The following is a 20,793-nucleotide window of genomic DNA, read 5'->3' on the forward strand; positions in this document are numbered from 1 at the left end:
AAGGGGGTGTCTGGGCTGTGGGTGGGGAGGCGGGGTTTGCAGGTACGCGGACCTGAGGAGGAGATGAGGTCATCTTTCGGGCGCGGAACGTTCTGCGGTGCCTAGCGGCGGTGCGAAGGTGGCGTCTTAACAGCAGACCCTGAGATAGAGAGATAGAGAGAGAGAGAGAGAGAGAGAGATAGATAGATAGATAGATTTTCCCATGCGCCGCTCAGCCTTTTTGCGAACTATGTTTTCTTTACTACGCGCTCCTAACTCGAGAAAAATATATACAGTGGTACCTCAGGTTAAGTACTTAATTCGTTCTGGAGGTCCGTACTTAACCTGAAACTGTTCTTAACCTGAATCACCACTTTAGCTAATGGGGCCTCCTGCTGCTGCCGCGCCACCGGAGCACGATTTCTGTTCTCATCCTGAAGCAAAGTTCTTAACCTGAAGCTCTATTTCTGGGTTAGCAGAGTCTGTAACCTGAAGCGTATGTAACCCGAGGTACCACTGTATAATGGAGCTTAAATGGGATCTGTATGTACTGCTGCAGATAAAATAACTCACTCGCCCAAGGCTTACATATTTCTCATAGGTAACCACGGTGCACGCCTCAGTGTTTTCCCTCTTCTGTAAAAAGGGATCTGGAGGAGGCTTTCAGTCACAAAACTGACATCAACAAATGGCAACATCTAGATAACTAACATCCCACGGCGGGTCTGTTGCTGATACGTTTAAGTCACCATGTCTTTAAAAAAAAAAAAAAGTCTTCAGAAAGTTGGCTCCAGTCCAGCACTAAACTGCTGAACGAGAATGTATCAGTTCATTCATTCTATCCAGTTCAGACTTAACACGGACTCTGAGACAGCAATCCTATGCATTTACCTCAGAAAAAGTCCCACTGAACTCTGTGATGAATAGAAGATGATAGTTTTGCGATTCCCCGCGCCAAAGGATACAGTACAACAGGGGTAGCCAACATAGTGCTCTTCAGATGTTGTTGAGACTACAGTTTCCATCGTCCCTGACCACTGGCTATGATGGTCAGGGCTAGTGGGAATGGGAGTCCAACATAATCTGGTGTGTACCATGTTGACTAACACTGCAGTACCATATGCAGTGTGGTCCCTATATAATATGCACAACCAGCAATAAGACCCACAAAACATGTAAATATACAATGGTACCTCGGGTTAAGAACTTAATTCATTCTGAAGGTCTGTTCTTAACCTGAAACTGTTCTTAACCTGAGGTACCACTTTAGCTAATGGGGCCTCCCGATGCTGCCGCACGATTTCTGTTCTCATCCTGAAGCAAAGTTCTTAACCCGAGGTACTATTTCTGGGTTAGCGAAGTCTATAACCAGAAGCATCCGTAACCTGAAGCGTCTGTAACCTGAGGTACCACTGTACTTCAAAGAGCAAGCACATAAAAACAGGACAAATGGATAATAATACTTTGAGACTGTGCCAGTGACACTACACATAGCCTATTCATTCACAGGGGTGGTGGAGACATGCCCCCAGTGCACACCCCAGTATCACAACACACAAGATGGTGTGATGCCACAGTACCCCACTTTATCAACCCTGGTGCACAGCCTTCAATGACCCTACAACTGCCAGTCCCCAGGCATTCCTACACACGGGTTCAAATCCCCTTAACGCTCCTCACATGGCCACTGTTTTGCAAGCAAACCACAAAGAGGATATAGAAGAAGGTGCACAGAACAGCATCCACAGAGATTCCTGGATGGGATGCCTGCAAAGAGACCTCCCTGGGACAAGTATTCAAGTCCCACACAGGAAGTAAAGCACTCTTTGACAAGCAGCCAGTGGGAGAGGCCAGGATACACAATGGCAGCCACAGCTGTGGGGTTTGCTCCATAGGATAGGCCAGGAGTGGCTAGCCTATGGTCCACAAGCTGTATCTGCCCCCCCCCAAAAAAACCACCCCAACTATGTACACCATACATTTATAACTGGGTCAATGTGGCCCTGGCTCAGAAAAGGATAAAGCACAGATCTGGGAAGTAGGATATAAAAGTTTAATCCTGACCAGAAGAATATGGGTAACCCTCTTCCACAGCCTCTTAAACAATGTGATGCCAAGGCAAAAGAAGGGGCGCTCCCAGCACTCCAACTCATCATACCGCAAGCATCAAAGGCTAGCTCCCTAACTCTCCAACCACTGTAATCAGACACGTTATGAGGCATTTGTCTCCATGCACACTCCCAATACCCAAGCAACATTACCAGGCTCAGAGGAGATTCAGGAGAAGCCATGGTCTGGTAGCCTGCTTATCATTTACATACTTTCTATTTATCATATTTTTACCTCAACTTTTAGTCAATTATTGTCTCTCAAATTGGCTTTAATTAATTTAAAAGAGAGAGCTAGATAATGTCCTTGTCATCAGGCTTACAAACTAAAGTCACTTCCAAATGATATATCCATTGAGCATTCATCTGGACTTATTTAGGGGTAGATTAGATTTATTGAGAAATCATTCCAATTTATTTATGGGAACTTAATATGAGGTTGCATCAAGCAAATGTTATCCCACAGAAAATTACCTCATGAGCCAAATTGGGTCTTCTGGTGGGCCAAGTTTAGCCCTGGGCTGGAGGTTCCCACCCCTGTGGTAGACCTACTGCACAGGTCTTACTTCCAGGGAAACATAATCCAGGCATAATAAAATTTAACACCTGCCTCAATTAGCTTTTCAGGTTTGTATTACAAAATGTCTGTTTCATAAATACCAATACTGAAAAAAATGAAGGTGGTTAACTTTGTGCTCTTCTTCTGAAAACCTACTATCTTATTTCCAGTTTTCCCCACCCCTGCTTTTAATTACCTTTCTCCCACACATTGTTTGAGTGTTAGTTTAAGTGGAGTTTCCTGGAGCAATTGCAGTGCTTCAGCCAGAGCTGTTGTCTGCTGATGAGTTTCACAGAGTTTGGCTAATAGACATTCACTGCCAGATGTTAATTAAGCAAAAACAAGTCAAGCAAATAAAAATGCTGAGATTTTAGGCTTCCAAATGCTTGGGTTTGAGGTTGGTTGGTCACAGTAGTTATTTCTTAGGGGCAATTCTATCCTGTAGCTCACATTAAATTATTTTGATAATTATGTAGTAGCTCATTTGTTTTCCTGAAGGATTTGCTATCTATGAGTGAATAATGCAGAAAGTGACATGATAGAACAGAACAAGGCAGTCTAACATTCCCATCAGCACTGGGGCCCAGTTGTCAGATGTGCAACATATTGTGGACTAATCTGGTGGACATAGGCTCTCTGCACGTCACCTAAATTTTGAGGCTTTTATCTTCCACATCCACACCTCTTAAAATGGAAGGAAAGTATGTACTAATGCTAATCCATTTCAGGTTGTGAACTGGTCCCAAAACTGTGAGGATGGGGGGGGGGCAGGCGGAGAGAGATGGCAAGACACTCTAGATTCCTGCAGTTAGATCTTGAATGCATGGATTCTTGTTCACATTCAAGTTAAATCAATATATATGGATTTAATGTGATCTTGTTCAATTTAAATTAACACAGATATGGTTGGAATGCCATGCCATGACAGCAGGCCTGTTTCTTCAAACTCAAAGGTTCATGGTAAGCTATTTATTAATATTACAATAAATAAAAGCATCAGAAATTAAAGAGTAGGATCACAGCTAGAAGTACAAAAAAATTAATTTCAGGAAATAAAAATAACTATTTCCCAAGCACATACCCACACCCAGAATCCTGGGAACTGTAGTTCACCCTTCACAGAGCTACACTTCCCAGCAACCACAGGTCCCAATATTATTTGGATGTGGGGGGAGAGAAAGTGCTTTAAAGGTATGGTGGGATTTAAGTCAGTGGGACTGTTGCTGAAGAAAATGTTTGAGGATAGCATCTTGACTGACTTTAATATTGCCATATAAATCTGTTTAAATCAACATTGTTTCATTTAACTTCACTGTGCATTGAGGGATGTGGGTTGTGCTGTGGGTTAAACCACAGAGTCTAGGACTTGCAGATCAGAAGGTTGGTGGTTCGAATCCCTGCAACGGGGTGAGCTCCCGTTGCTCGGTCCCTACTCCTGCCAACCTAGCAGTTTGAAAGCACGAAGCGCAAGTAGATAAATAGGTACCGCTGTTCTGGTTTGTCAGAAGCGACTTCGTCATGCTGGCCCCATGACCCGAAGCTGTACGCTGGCTCCCTCGGCCAATAAAGCAAGATGAGCGCCACCACCCGCGACTGGACCTAATGGTCAGGGGTCCCTTTATCTTTAAGGTTGCAATCTTAATCCCATTTACCTGGAAGTAAATCCAATTGAATTAAGTCCTACTTAGTTCTTCTGAAGAGACATGATTCAGATTGCAATTATTGTTTAATGAGACTTATCTCAAAGTAAGAGTGCACAGAACTGCAGCCCTCTTTTCATTATAAAAGTGAAAGAAGTTTTGACAAAGTATACCCTTCCCATTCTGTCCATTATTTAATTGAAAATGTTTGTGCTTCCTTAGGGCTCGGCAAATTGTTTTTGAGTCATTCTGTGGTGCTGTTCTGAAATTTATCTCCAAGAAAAAAAGCTATACTAAATGTCATATTTGAAGCATTTCTGACATTTTGTGCTTTCGACTCCAGGCTATATAGAAGAGGACAGAGACATCAATATTAGTAAATAGCCTGTTTCCACCCCTTGTTACTGTGCAGCAGCAAATCATAAGTCATACAAGTTATATTTTAAATTGATTAAAAACATCTGGAGCAGCCTCTCAGCTCACTACAGCTCCCATAGCTCCTTCAATTTACAGAGCAGCCAGAAGTACAATATATTGTAATCAGCTCCTTTGACAAAGTAAGGGCAGAGTACAAATATTATAACTAACTTAATAAATGTTACAAACTATCTCCAGCCTTACCATATTTTGTTACCTTCAACCATCTGCTCTGGCTATTAACAAAAATAAGTTCTACCTGAGAGCAAGTGCAGCTGTGCAACGGTTTGTTTGTTTTTACTCTAAAGGAAAAAAATGTGAGTCTAGTAGTGCAAGCCTATCGTGTCTACTCAGAATTAAGTTCTACTATGTTTAGTGGGGTTTACTTCCAGTTAATGGATACAGGATTGCACCCAAAAGTTCAAACTGTCTTCCAACAACTGCCCTGGGAATTTGCTTGAAGGGGAGGAGGATATGCCTATAATAACAAATAAAACAACCATAGATCTTGCTTCTCCTAATAAACAGGAACACCCCCCAACTAAACACCAGGTGTAAATGGCTGTCCCATTATGAAGGTCCCATTGCTATTGTTATGAGAAAAAACACTGCTCCTTTCCCAAGAGCCCATATAGAGTCCTTTTGTAGGTTCTCTATCGGTAGGGGAAAATAACAGAGACCAACCAGAGAATATTGAGAAGCAAAGCAGCTAGTAAGCCTGATCTTTATTAACTGCTGCAACAGGGTGCTCCCCAACACGCAGGAGAGAGGAGGAGGATCCCGAGCCATGCGCGCAAGTCCTTATATAGACATTTTAAATTGGCAGCCCTGGAGTCCAGGACTACTCCCAAAAACATCATACATACATCACAGAAGGGGTGTAGCCCAAGACCACCCCCCAGGTACATCATACCTACATCACAGAAAAGGTGGTCTACAACAGAAATTTGAATGTTGTTGTTTTTCCTGTCTGCCAGGTTATCTGATAATGCCTTATCTGATTGCCTTTTCTGGTAGTCTGGCCATTCCTTTGAGATGGTAATTACTTAAACATTTGGTCAGTTTGGGAGTTAAAATGGTTTCAGGACTGTCTTCCTGTGCTGCTTCAGACATGTGGTTTATATATTTATGTACGTGTTTGCTTGGTACATTTATGAACATTTATTATACAGTATATCTAAAACCTTAAAATTCTTATAACACTATACTGGAGTGGGCGTCATTCACCAAATAGCTCACACAGTTCTACAGGTCTGAAATAGCTAGCTAGCTAATGAAAGCTCTTGCCACTATTTATCCCAGGGCAATTTATCCAACTTTTCATACTAAGTGGGCTGCAAGAGTACTTTGACGCGGAACCCACCCACGGCCCACACACTGCCTTGTCACATGGTGAGGCTAAAAATGGACACCCCCACATCAGCCATAGCACTGCCTTCCCAAAGTCAGCTAAGCCAGCCAGGCACCAGGCTTGGGGAAGGAGGCGCAAGGTTCTGGCAGGGTCCTAGAACCCTCATAAAGGAAAAGGGACCCCTGACCATTAGGTCCAGTCGTGACCGACTCTGGGGTTGCGGCACTCATCTTGCTTTATTGGCCGAGGGAGCTGGCGTACAGCTTCCAGGTCATGTGGCGAACCAGAGCAGCGCAAGGAAACGCCGTTTACCTTCCCGCCGGAGCGGTACCTATTTATCTGCTTGCACTTTGACGTGCTTTTGAACTGCTAGGTTGGCAGGAGCAGGGACCGAGCAACGGGAGCTCACCCTGTCGCGGGGATTCGAACCGCCAACTTTCTGATCGGCAAGTCCTAGGCTCTGTGGTTTAACCCACAGTGCCACACGCGTCCCTAATCCTGTATTAAGATAGAACAAATGGACAATGTAACAAACAAAAATGAGACATTAGTAGAAATGAGACAAGTTTGAATTTGAATTGGGGCAATATGCGCACTGTACACTTTTCCTTTTTGATGACCTAAATGACTGAAGCAAAGAAAATGCTGCACAGGATTTAATGAGGAAATTATGGAGTGATTACAAATAGTGTTAATGGATTGAAGCTTGAGCTAAATGATCTCCTGGGGTTTCCCTTTCAACTCCATGGTTCTATCATTGTAAGACTTTTAAACTGATTAAACCAGTCAGACTGCTGGAGATTGTGTTAATGACCCAGGCAAGTACCGGTAACTCCTTTGTTATAAAGATGGCTGGTCAGTAGCCCTAGCCTGTTCTGAGTCTGGAAAGAAGGAAGCCTCTTTTCCACTTCACCCATGGGGATGGGGTGTGATTGGTGTAAGCAAGGGGCAGGGTGGACAACACATTTGGAGAGACAGAGGGTTAAAGAGATAGATTGGAGCTGCATAAGTTTTTGAAGCACATGTTGTGTTCTTAAAATGTCAATCTCGACCTATGCTCAGACTATATTGTATATTTGTAAATGCCTGGAAGTTGCCAGTGACCTAATTCCAAAGCCCCCATAGCAGCTTATCCACAATATATTAGAAACTGATTCAGATTTTTCTTGCTCCTGGGCAACTATTTCAGTCAGAAATAGAATGTTTGACTAAATGTGATCAGGCTGGGGCATTAATTTTTTGTAATAATTTTAATATAGCTATTATTATTACACCCTAAAATTGGTTTAATTCACCTACAAAATGCAGAGGGAATGCTGAGAATGTTTTGAGGTCTAAAACAGTGCTTTTGTTGGATTCCCACCCTGCTCAAGACCCAGGAGTATAATAATACCTTACATTGGGAGTGACAAAGAGGCAGTGCAGTGACTCCTATGATTTTTTGTCCAGAGGAGACATCACCAAACCCTTCCCTTTAAAAGGAGTTTAGACAAATTACGGTACACGCGGCCATAAATGGTTACTAGGCATTTTTGTGGGGACAGAGGGAAGGGTCTTCTTGGTGGCTGCTCCCAGATTGTGGAACCCCTTCCCTTAAAAAAATTCACTAGCTCCCTCCTTGTTGTCCTTCCACTGGCAGGTGAAGACCTCCTTGCTCCAATGAGATTTAGGAAATAGACTGCTTTTAATGAAAGGGCTGGTGTTGTGCTGTTTTTATCATAATTATTTGTATGTTTTGAACAGATTTTATATATGTATATAGTTTTAATTCTGTTCATGTTTAATTGTTTATAATTTTTTGTTTTTAGCAATTCTTGTTTTTCTCTGTAAGACATTTTGAGTTCTGCCTGGGGGAAAGGTAGGGTATAAATACTATTATTATTATTATTATTATTATTATTATTATTATTATTATTATTATTATTATTATTATTACTGTGTATTGCTTCCAGAATCTGAGGTTGTATCCTTCTGATTACCAATTGCTGGTAATTGCAAATTGGGGGGGGGGGTACTGTTGTGCTCATGGCCTGTTTCCAGGCTTCCCATAAGCACCAGAAAAGCAGCTGTGAAAAACATGGGACTTTAGCCTGATCCAGGAGGGCTTTTCTTATGTTCTTAAGAAGATGTGTTCTAGACCACCAGCAGGCAGACTTCAGCCTTGACAATATCTTTGCACTGGAGCCAAGTGCAAAATAGTATTGAGTGTGGGACAACATACCCTTGGGATTGAAGAACAGGACACATCTGAGTAAATCCTAAAACCCCTGTAAAAACCTAGTTCTTGTACCCCATCTCCAAGCTTTCTTCATATTAGTAGCCTAATTTAGATGAGAGCAAGGGATATTTTTTTTGCTTGTGTTATTTATTCTTAAACAACTGGGAGTCAGAATCCTTACTGATCCTCTACAAATCACTCAGAGTTCTGGTAGATCGCCGTCTGTCTTCTGCCCACTCCTTCTAGACTGTTCCTCTGCTTCTTGGTCCTGAATAGGCGTCAAGATGCTCCAGTGGTTTCCATTTAAAATATTCCAGTATTTTTGTTATGCACATAAATACCTTAAATTTTGTTTATTACTTTTTAAAAACGTCTAAAGCTATCAAGAACATTAATTCCTGCATGCACAACCTCCTCTAAGCATGTCTTAGCGACAGGACATTAATGCGAGCAAACCATGTGTTTGTGTCAATGGTGACCGTCTGCCACACAAGCAACTTTCGTTTAGCGAACGGGATTTGTTGACTTGGGAGAAGCAGGAGTTTGCATTGCAACAATCCTGCTGCAGCCGGGACCTGAAAAGCGGATTCAGCCTTCGTCCGATGCCCGCGAGCGTCTCTGCAGCTCTTACGAAGGTGTGAGTCAATCGCCTCCCTCCGCTTGCATAAATTCTTGTCTCGCGTGTTGGGTCTGTAAGGAGCGTTTCAGTCCTCGGCGTGCCTTTCCCTGGTAGTTTCGCCGCGCAGAAAAATGCTGCTGCGCCCGTGGTTGGGGATCCAGCTCTTGCTTTCTCTGCTGCCTGCCGCGCTTTGGTTCTGATGCGGAACAAATTGTTGAGGGCAGCAGAGCTAGCAATCTGAAGCGCAGCTTGATCGATCGCCGTGACTTGGGATTTCTGCTGCAAGTGAAGGAAGGAAGAAGCTCCTCTCGAGACAACTTGCTCGGTGGGCAGCACGAAAACGCACACAAAAGCCCACCGGGGGCGCGCGCGGGGCTTGGAACCTGTAAACTTCCCATTTTCCACTCGCTGAGGAAAAAAAGCGGGAAGCAGAGATACAGCCGCGCGGGTGGGGCGCGTGTGCGTGAGGAAAACTGCCAATTCTTTTTAACCAGTGAGGCTGTTTTTCTGGCATACGGCCACCCAGCGCCCTAGCTGGCCTTTTAGCCGCGCGTGGTGGGTCAGGCGAAGGGGGGAACCAACACACCGCGGCGTTTTCCCGTCAGTCGCCTAACGGAGCGGCGCGCGTTTTTGCAAGAGGCGGGAGGAGCCAAGGCCGGCTTCCCTCCCTCCCTCCCAGTCATTTGCCCGGGGTATCCCAGGCGACTCCCGCTTCGCCGGAGCAGCACGCTGCCAGCCTGCCTGTGGCAGATCTCCCTCACAGCTTGGCGTTCACGCTCGCGCCTCGAGAGAGAGAGAGAAGATTCTGGCGCCTTTTCCCACTTGTGCCCCCCCCGCCCCTTTCTGCCTTTGCTTGTGGCTCCTGCGGTCTGGAGCGCGCGCGGCGCTTTCCCTGCTCCTCCTTCTCCCTGGAGCGCCTCGTGCAAGGGCTGCTGTGCCTGAGGAGAAAGCGACCTCACACACTTTCGCCTTGCACCGGGCGCCGCCCGCCTTAGGGGAGCGGGTGAGGGTGGGGGGTTGTTTTGGGGAGGAACGGAGGACTCCCTCTCAGCCTCTGGGCAACAGCAGCAAGAGGCAGGTACCGGCGGCGGCGTCTGCTGTGCTGGGCATCGCCAGGTGCCGCTGCTGGCGCTGGCCTGGGGGGGCCGCTGTGCTGCATTGCAGGGCAGGCGCCTCCTCCCCCGCCCGCCTCCCCCCTTCTCTCTGTTCCCTCCCCGGAGGGAGCAGGGCTATCTGGGCCGGGCAGCAGAGCTGTCCCTGGGCAGGAATGTCCCTGCACGCCCAGATAATGTTATTTATATCGCCGGCTGGCAGGGCGGCTCCGCTCAGCGCTCCTAGGACCACCCGGGCCCCCGCGGGTCTCTGTCTCACCGCCGCCCCGCGCTCTGTGCTGCTGGTGCCCCAGGCAGGTGAGTCTGACCAGGGAGAGACGCCGCTTGGCACCTGGAGCGCACGGCGAGGGATGGAGTCGGGCAGGTGGTGGCTCGGGCTGCTGGAGGAGGAGGAGGTGGGGAGGGGGAGGTCGCGATGTCGCAGTCATTTGCCGCCCCAAGCAGGCGGGGTTCTTATAAGAGCGAACGGATGTTGTGGCGGTGAGGAACACCGAGGGGGGAATTAAGAGAGGGGAAGGCTTGCAGTTCCTTATTGCCGCCGCCCCCCACCTTCTCCGAGGCTGACAGCCAGGGGGTTGGCGTTGGCCCACTGAGAAGAGAAGTTAAAATTCTCGGCTGCCCCCTAGATCCGAGCCAAGGTTGCTGACGGGAAAGGCGCGGGAGCGATGGGGCTGAGGAGAAGGCAAAGTTAGGAGTTTGCGTGCGCGTGTGAATCTGCCTCTTAAAAGATTTTGGAACTGTCCCATTCCCAGCAGCGCACCTGGAAGTGGAATCTCGAAAGGGAGCCTTTGTGGTGGGTAACCTTTCCCAGACACCTAACCATGTCTCCTTCTCCCACACACTGTTACGTTAGGGGTGTCGATGTCGGGACTTGGGAGACAGCATGCCTGCTTGAATTCTGCTGTGGTCCTACCGTTCCCCCCTGCAAGGTGTTTTGTGCCTTCAAGACAATAAATGGCTTGTGCTACAAGACTTTGTTGCTTTTGCTGCGTACTGTAGAATAAGAGGTCCGCCACCTCCCGGATTTGCCTCTTGCACACTTGCCCCCTGGAACCTGTTTGGACGTGTGATTTATAGCTTGCTCCTGCTTCCTTTTGTATAAATGTATGTCTCAAACCTGGAAAGGAGCACTAGGTGATGCAATATTATATTGTCCCACACATTTGTAATACTCAGTTAATGGGGTTCAGCATTGGAGCATCTCTGTTTTGAGGAGGGTCGCATGGGTTGATGTAAGCAAGTTGTAGTAGCTTTGTATCATTTGTTGGGTGCAGGCAAGACATTGTTTTATGTTGTAAATATGGCTTTTTTCAGTCATTCAATTTTAGAAAAAGTGTGTTTGTTTTTACAGGAGTAAAGACAAGGTAAGGACAGAGCCTTCTGTGCTGATGTTACATAAAACCAGTAACGATTAACCTGTATTTTTTTTGCACAGGGCAGGACTCTCCCTTTAACTTCTTACCTAAATTGCGAGCTAACATTTCATGTGCTGGATTTTTTTAGCCCCATAATTTGTTTGTCCTCACAATAAGCATGTGTAAGCAAACTGAAGTTGCAAGTTATGTCCCTCCACATTCTACAGAAATCATTCTGTAGCTCATACATTCTGTCACAAGGGCATAGCAAAGATGTCATGAACCAAATCTGATTTTAAAGTTTTTGCCATTTTTCTAGATTTTTTAAAAATGCACTTTGTTATGTCACTGCTTTGTAGAAAAACCTCAATCAAGTGGTATATAAATATTATGAGAGAAATAAATAAAGAGATGCAGGAGGCTGAAGCCTTAAACGTCATCTTGTGATCTGCATTGTTTATGTGGGTTAATGTGGTTGCTGTACCTACCTATCTATATAGATGTGGGCTTGTTTGTTCAGAACAGCTCTAGGCTTCAGTTTGGCACCTTCAGTGTTCAGAACAGCAGAGGCTTGAAACCGACAAATAATGGACGAAGAGTATTTTACTTGCTTGGCCTGCAGGGGAACCTTGGGCTGCAACTTTTGTCTGCTCATATTTATTGGTGTGACAAGTACAGTTAGTGTAGACTATAAGGCTGTATCAGTTTAGATGCCAAGCAGTTCTCAGTCTGCAAATGGTATGGTATTGCAATTCCTATTTCTTAATATAGTCATCTTTCATCCTAGGATTGCCTTCCTTCTTTCTTTTAAGTAAAGGTAATTAGAAAATAATAATAATAACTATTGATATAAATAATGGTATACCTGTGGTTATAAATAATGTCTGCAAAACTTTGAATATGAGAGAATTGTGTGATACGCTTTGTGGATGTCTCAGGGATTTCACTGTGCATTTTTACTTTGAAGTAATTGCAGGGAACAAGTTTAGGATTGCAGCCTTGGACTGTGATGTCATAGGGGAAATCATCAGTGACATTGAAGAGGACTTCTTCCCATCTAAATGTGATTGGGGAGAAGAGTTTGGGCATACACCATTTAATGCATTGTGTTAATTGAGCTTCTGCTTGTTATTTCTGTGGTGTGTGTGTGTCTGTACAATTCATAACCACATACAAAATAATCTGTAAAAGCAGGGATGAACAAAGTCTTTCTGCCTGCCTGCCTGCCTGGCTGCCTGCCTATTAGCATTAACTCTCAGTTTTATGGCTGCATTATATAGGTATCCTTTTCCAACACACACACACACACACACACACACACACACACACACTTTCCATACCTATTCATTATCTGTGGTCAGAGTCATAAATTATTGTTATCACAAAACTTATAAAATAAATATCTTGTCTGGGACTTAGTCAAATATCTATACTGAAAAGGGCAATGTAAGTGTTTCTCTCCCAGTCTCCAAAAACATGTTTCTTCTGTTGAGGGTGGAAAGGTCCAGTAGCAAGGCTGTTGCTATTTTCCCCCTATCTGTATTGATAAAGAAAAAGGTTTGTGTGATATTCAGTGCCTGATTTATGTATAATCTAGACTATCTGTCTGTGGAAAAGACAACTGTTATTGTTTGGTAATACATTAAAAAACCCCGATTTGACTCCTTGCTATTTCTGCAAATTGTGCATCTTCTCCGATGTGTCAGAAATTAGAGAAGGGGTAGAAATATAGAGACAAAAGATATGGGACTTACAAAAAAATACCCTTGCTTTTCTTAGCCTAAATATCTGTTAGCCGTTGCGGGCTGTGCTATTATTAGCTTTCTCTCTCTCTCTCTCTCTCTCTCTCTTGTACCAACCAATTGTGTATAATGTGCCTAAAAACATCCTATTCTTAGTTCTTATGCTTTGTTCTTCATTGTGTTGTATCTGCAGTCTCTCTACAAACCATTCGCAGTGCCCAGATCAACCTCCTTCGTCAGCCCATCTTGCGCTCCCTCCACAGTAAGCATCAAATCTGCCTGTGATCCCATCTGTCTTGTGGCACTGCCTAAATAGGCTACCTCAAAATTAGCCTGGGATTTTTTCATCCATATTTTCTGCTTTTCCATTTGTGCCACCATTGTTTGTGTATAATCTAAAGGACTGCCCTGTGCCAGACATGGTGTTGTGCTGACACTATCCATGGCCCCTTGCAAATGGCAGGCACATCAGGAGTTGAGCAATCACACTGCCTTGCTTCTTCCAGTGGTGCTGCTGTAGCTGGGATGTGGAGCAATTTTGACAAATTCTGTGGCATTCTTTCCCTGACTGGTGGCTGTTGTGATTGGAGGGAGTTATTGGTATTAGAAGATTGAGATGGGACTAAGGTCTATTTCGTATGTGGCTTATCCTCTACTCAGGAGAAAATGCTCCATATAAAGTATCCTTAAATAAGAAAGTACTCAGGTATGTAGGTTAGGGTTGGTCAGCAGCATCACATTCTCAAATAAGATAGGGAGCTGCTTTATATCAGGACAGACTATTTGTCCATCTGGTTCAGCATAGGCTGCAGTGACTCTCAAGGGCTTCAGGCAGACTCTGCCACCTGAGGTTTCTTAACAGAAGATTTCAGGGATTGTACCTGGAGATCATCTGCAGGCAAAGCATGTGTCCTTCCCATTGAGTTGTGGTTCCTCCCCTTCCTTTAGGAAGCTCAGTGCAATGCATATAGTTTACTACCATATCAGTCTAAACCCATATTGGTTGGATACCAACTCATATCAGCTTTTTGAGGGGAGGAATCGGCTTGCTTTTTTATTTTTTATATTGTACTGAACATGTTGAAACTCTTGTAAGGCCTGTCTAGTCTACTCTCGTCTCATACGTTAGCCTTGAGCTGCCATGCAACCATCTATCAAGGAACTATTTCCCCAAAGTTGGAGATGACTGGCATGCTAATATAATAGTATGTTTCATACAAGTAGATGCGATTTGCATCTGTTCTGTTTTATGTCACCTTGGCAAATATTTCCTGAACCGGGACATGAAAGGATATACTTATGGCTTTCCTTTGATTTTGTTATGACTTAAGTTTGTATGTTATTGATGGTGGTAGCGGTGAGGAAATCACATTTGTTGCTATAATATTACTCAATAAATACATTATTTTACTGCAATATTCTGAATACTGTTTTTCATAAGTTAGAGAACAATCTAGATTAAATAATTAGAAGTTACTATGCAGTTTGATTCCCAGGCTAGCCCTGAAAAGCAATGAAGGAACTGAACCTGAATTTGACAGACTATGTCACTGTTTCCCCAGCTGGACGTTCTTTCAAGTGGGTGTTCTTTTCATATGGAATGCATCAACTTGTGAAATGTTGTTAACACAAGGGGAAAAAATCTGGAGGAAATGCGTTTTCAGACCAAATACAGGTCCTAGCCAATATGTTTTATACTGAAATTAGCTGGAGAATATGCCAACTCCGGTTGAAGAGTCGCATCTGGATATGGCTTGGTCTGCTCAGGTTGTTTTCTTTTGTCTCCTGATCTTAGGGTTCAGGAGACTGGCCCTAAAACCTTATGTTTCCATACTGATCCATGTGCTGGAGCCTACTGTCTAAGCTGGAACTCCTTTACAGACGCTACAGTGTGAACTTTTACTGAAACTGTGAAATGGCTGGGCAAATAATATGTTACCTTTTCTTCTGCTTTCAAAGAAGAATTGTACAAAAGGATTGTGAGGCTATATTGTTTGAAATTTAGAATTCTTAGTGAGTTGATACAAGTGGTCTGAACCCAGTCCAACATATTTAGTGTGATAAAGCAAGAAGCCCTTCATTATTGGCTCACTGTTGTACAGTATTTGGTTTTTAAAGTTGCCCAATCTGATGCTAGCCAACACATCCATTCCTTTAAGTGCTGTGTGCTTTTTCTTACTGGAGAATCCACACCTGATTCACTCTGTCCATTGTAGAGCTGTTTTGGCATTCAGTGGTATGTGAAATAATAATAATCTTAAAAGCAGGGGAGCCCTTTCCAGCATGGGCCAAACTCTATGTAATGAGTTCTCTCCTTTAATAATAATAAAAAAAATACAGTTAGATTATTATCAGAGCAATAAACATATTCTACAACAAACTTGGGGTACCCCATCCGAACATAGGAAGCTGCCTTATGCCAAGTCAGACTATCACTCCATATAGCTCATTACTGTCTACACTGATTGGCAGCGGCTGCCCAAGGTTTCAGACACTCCAAACCTTAACTGGAGATTTAACATGGGACCATCTGTGCAGTGGCGTAGCGTGGGGGGTGCAGGGGGGGCCGGCCACAACATCTGGGGGTTAGGGGGCGCAAATCCACGGGTTAGGGGGCGCAAATTACTTGCCTTGCCCCGGGTGCTGACAACCCACGCTACGCCACTGCACCTGTGTGCAAAGTGTTCCCTCTGAGCTGGAGCCTTTCCCTGAGTCATCAACATGGATGGGAGTCCTGTGGTTGGAACTCTCTCCTTTTTTTCTTGAAAAGAAAATGAGTTTTTGTGGTTGTAACAAAAGGAGAGAAGGCTAGGAAGAACGGCTGGCAACCTTCCTTGCGCAACTGCTGCATAACAGCCAATTGTTGGCCAATTGTCTCTTAATTTCCCAATAGTTGCTGCCCCCACTGCTCTGTTTTAGACTTACAGTTCCACATGGGAGGGAAACCTGGGGTCCTCAAAGAAGTATTGGTGCCTGCTGTCCTGAGACAAACACCCTGTATTTCCGAGCCAGTTCCCTCTGTTAGCATCCACATCCAACTGCCTCTCCATGAAACCCCACTCTTCTTCCCTAGTAGCACATATGGGAAATTACCAGAATCACTGTGTTTGGCAAAACCACACTTCAAACCCCAGCAGCCAAATTACATTAGACTTTTTATTAAGAATAAACAAGAGAAGGTAAGAAGACAATTGGACAAAACAGAATGAAAACAAATGGAGCTGGGTGACTCAAGCCTGTCTGCTTCTATGTGAATTACTCACAACAAGGTGTTTTCATCTTCTCAAGAGTAAAGCTGTAAGGAAAGCCAGTTGCAGGTTTTCCAAGGGTCACTGGGGGATCAAATGTACCCCTGATCTGGAAGGGATGCCTCATGCATTGTCTTCAGTGGCACCTGCTCCTTTTGATTAATCTGCACCCATGTGATATTTGGAAGGTACCTAGTGTGACACCTTGGGGGGGGGGTTGTTGGTAGACATTGGAGCAGGCATAGATGGCTATCTCTTGGTGGAAATCTGTCTTGAGCTTTTCCAAATTTCTTGCCAGACCATGCTTTTCAAGAGGTTGGTGGATTCAGGAGCTAGCAGTATACGTGCTGGCCTTACTTGAGGAAAATGGAGGGGAGAATGACTAGTGGCAAGATTAGGACTTCAGTTTGTGTGTGTGCTGCAGCCCCAATCCAAATTTCCCTCTGAAAGTGCTGTTGGGTGCAAAGAGGAAGCCTTAACAAGTACACAGAGTTCATATGTTTCCCTCTTTATAGTCAATAGCATTCTTGGGAAGAGATTAGAATAAATACAGGTTCAAATAGTTAGATCCCTTCCCCTCTACCACATCCCAAATCCAAATTGCCCCACACCCTGTGACTACTTTTTAAGAAATGGGTGGGGGGGTTGAGGGAAACTCCAGCCACAGAATCCTCATCTATAATAATATACATATTTTAACTGCTAGCTTTCATGAGCCTTGTGTCAGATTTCTAATCTGTAAGCACTAGATGTCACTTCCCTCGGTAGAACTTGAGTACAGAAAACACACATTAACCTCATCAATGGGCTGAGCTTCCTAATGGAGCCCAGCACAACTTGTGTTCCATAAGGTCAAACACAGCCCACCAGCCTTGAATTGTGTCCTGCCAAATGATTGGCAACACTCCTCTTCCACATCCCCAGACAGGCTGCAAAAACAGGTGGTTTACTGCTTCTGGTGAGATGGCATACATAGATATTGAGCTGTGTCAGTGTGTGGTTTGATGGGTCATAGATTAATCCAATTTACTATATATATGAGAGAGAAAAGTGGTTTTGCACTGGACAGGCAAAATAAAGTTTTTTTTCCCCCATTTGCTGTTGTCAGACTTAACTATTGTAGCGCCTCTTCTGTAATCTCTCCAGTTTTCCAGTTTCTTTTAAATGTGGAACACAGAACTCTGTGCAATATTTTAGAAGGAATCTTGCCACTGCTGTAAACAATCAACAGGGGTAAATTGTTTTATGTTCTCATTACTCGATGTTAATACAACCAGAGACCACATTAGTCTCTTTGGCTATACCACATCATTGGAAACTTGCATTAAATTGCTTGTCCACTGTAAAATCATTTGAAGAATTACCTCTGGTGTTGTAAATTCCCAGATGCTACCCTTCCTTAATTAATCATCTTTGTGGATCTTATTGATGATTTGCTGCAACACAACTATGTCGTTTTGCAGGTTTTTGTTTGTGCGTATGTGTGCACACATGATTCTCTTAACTGTTATGTCTAGCCTAATAAAGAGACAAATGGAAAGGTAAATCTTGTTCTTAATCTTCAGTCATGCCTCATAAGGCGAATTTGGTGTAGCATTTTCGATCTTGAAACAGGTTTTGAATTCATGGGAATCAAAATTTATTCTTTTTAAATGCAGCTCCTCTGGGTAAGGATTGTTTTGGCATTACAGTACTTAGCAATATCCCCAAAGGGTTCACAATATGGAGCTTCTGTTCTCTTCATGGGTTCCTCTCATAGAGTGATTTTTTAAAGCTACATTTCTATCAGCGTTACCTATCTGTTCTCATACCACACATGAACATGAATTTGAAGGTCTCTTCTGAAAGCAGAGAAGAACATGGCATGAGATCAGAAGTCTGTGTGACTTTGCACAAGCTCTTTCTTCAGACCTTGTTACGGCCCACTGTAGAGTTTACATCTTGTATTCTTCACCATGTTGCTCATACTGTAACAGAACCCTCAATACATTGCGGCACTACACCATGAGGAGTCTGCTAGCACTTGTTCAAGAGCTTTCAGAACACCACCATCAATATTTTCTCCTTCTGCTCATGGTTCTTTGAACCCAAAGTATATGTTTCTTTCAAAGACAAATCCAGGAGCAATTTTTGAAATATTCAGTTTCAAATTAAATTCTGCAGCAGAGTTGCAAGTTAAAAGTTTTATAAGTCATATTAGTTTGCATAATTTATTTTGAACATAGAAGTTTAATTCCTTTACAGAATCGAGATACATTATTATGTATGTTGAGTATTCATCCTGAATCATTTATGGGAGGTTAAATTACATTGCATCAAAGCAAGTGTGATACCACATGCTGTGAAGTTAGGGATTTTTAAATAATAAAAATCCTTCTATTAAATTGTAGCTCACCTCACGCCAAAGGTTCACAGCAGGTAGCAATATATAAAAGTAAAAATAGCTTTATAAAACCATCCAATTAAATCAAGTAGCTACCTTCGCTGACTAGTCTAACCCTTGACTATCTCAAATGAGCTGATACTAAGAACGAAAGAAAAACACTATTCTTGAAAGAACCAGACTTGGATTTTCTTTTTCAGAAGAAGTTGAAGAGCAGCCACCCAAATTGCCACTTGACGTGCTCTTGCAATTCTAGCTTAGTATACAGGTGGTAAACCTAGGAGGTGTGTTTGACTGATTTTAAAAATCATAGTGAGACATTGGGGTGGAGTTTTTGAGCATACCGACACCGGCCTAGGTCTCACCAGTTGTTCGTATCATTCTGTGCTATGGAATCTGTTGACCTTGATGCATGTGGACCCTAAATTAAAAGAAGACAGGCACACTTGACTCCAGGAATGGAATTCTAGCCTCTCCGAAAGAGATTTGGACATGTAATATAAATTATGAGAGATGGCAGCACTGAAATTTGTGAGACGGTTGTGTGTGTAAGGGGAAATTTCCAAGGCATTTTGTGTATGTGTGTGAGAGATGCTGTTTTGTTTTATGTAACTCATCTATTTTTAGTGTAAGATGTATGCGGAGCATTTGTGTTTGTTCCACGCTGTTGCAGATTAATTGACACAGGACACTCCAGTCGGTGTGCCTTTTTGGAATGTACTGTATGTAGGTTAGAATTACAATATCCGCTTTGCAGTTTGTTTGCTCCTGAGAAACTGTTTTGTGTATTAACAGGTCTTAGCCCAATGCTTCCTTTGCTCACTACTCCTGCAGCTCAAGAGGGATTATTTGCTAAATTACTGCTCCCCTTGGCTTTACTTTGCAGTAGGGCAGTGTCACTGCCATGATGGATGAGTTAATATAGTCAGGAAAAATTAACTGATTTTTAATAGGACAGGGGAGAGCTTAGTAGTTCAGAGGAGTTTTGAGACTGCCTTTGTTTCATGCAACCGTTCACTATGGATTAATTGCTTTATCTATGTTCCTGCTTGCCGTGTCTGACCAAGCTCTGTGTCTGTTAATTAATTTGTTTGTTTCATTTGTAACCTTTCCTTCCTCCAAGGAGCTCTGAGTGGCATTTTTAAAACTTTGAACTGCCCGCTGATTTTGGTTGAAAGAGACTTGCCCAAGGCCACCTAGGGAGCGTGATAGCTGAGCAGAGATGAGAATAATACTCTAGTCACTTTTCTGCACTTCCTTTTGGCTGAAAGGAGAGGGAGCCCTGTACTCCAGAGGAGATGATGGTCTAATAGTGCATTTATATTGATGTAGTAAATGTAGCATGTGGCTTTGATATGAAACTACACAAATGCAAAGAGGGAGAGATGGCAGCACCAAACAGCATGACAACACTTCTAGACCAGTGCCTGCCAAATTTAAAGACACAAGCTCTGCAGGACGACATAGTCTTAATTAATTCCCAACTTAATTTTGTTCAATAAAACTTTTAATTCCAGATGGGAGTCAAATGTGCCCCTTGGGGTGTAAGTGCCTATAGTATAGCATGTGGTGTTATAGAATTCTGTTACACATGCACACAGAAACTCTGCTACAACGAGCTTTCTGCCCAGCACAATCCCAGAAGCTATAAATCGCCGTGAATGACAATAATCCACAGTGCAATCCTATGCAGAAATCCTATACAGTCAGAGTAAGCTCCATTCAGTGAAGCAGGCCATACTCCCAGGTAAATAGGTATACAGTGCAAATCCTATACTATTCAGAAACTCTGTGGGACTTTCTTCCAGATAAGTGTGTGTAGGATTTCAGGCACACTTCCTTGCTTTGTTCATCTTTAAGTATTTTTCAGTATTCTCACCTAAAAATGGAGTGTCCTTGTTATACAATTCAAAGGCTGCTTCCAAGACTGGTATGATTGGAGTTAGCTAGTAATTCTCTTCCATTTGTGCAAAGAAAGTGCAGAGGCAAGAGCTACATAACATCATTGGACAATTATAAGACAGTATAAGATCGGGAAAAGGGTTGCACTTTACAGCTGAAC

At 43.5% G+C, this 20,793-nt stretch overlaps 1 protein-coding gene across 5 annotated transcripts in view; it reads left to right on the forward strand.

The window, feature by feature from the left end:
* Window positions 1–10,134: 10,134 nt before the first annotated feature.
* The window catches only part of SPTB (spectrin beta, erythrocytic), a 91,492-nt gene continuing 80,833 nt past the window's right edge, over window positions 10,135–20,793 (forward strand). For 2 of the 5 annotated variants that reach the window (XM_081203612.1, XM_081203608.1), the window contains exons 1-2: window positions 10,135–10,300; window positions 13,294–13,362. The gene's annotated coding sequence lies outside the window, so the exon portion shown is untranslated. Of the gene's footprint in view, window positions 10,301–10,683; window positions 10,797–13,293; window positions 13,363–20,793 lie in introns of those variants that run through there. The other 3 variants (XM_081203610.1, XM_081203609.1, XM_081203613.1) reach the window with 3 other exon arrangements.

Source organism: Podarcis bocagei (genome assembly GCF_964188305.1).
Source record: "Podarcis bocagei genome assembly, chromosome: 1".
NCBI classification, from domain to species: domain Eukaryota; kingdom Metazoa; phylum Chordata; class Lepidosauria; order Squamata; family Lacertidae; genus Podarcis; species Podarcis bocagei.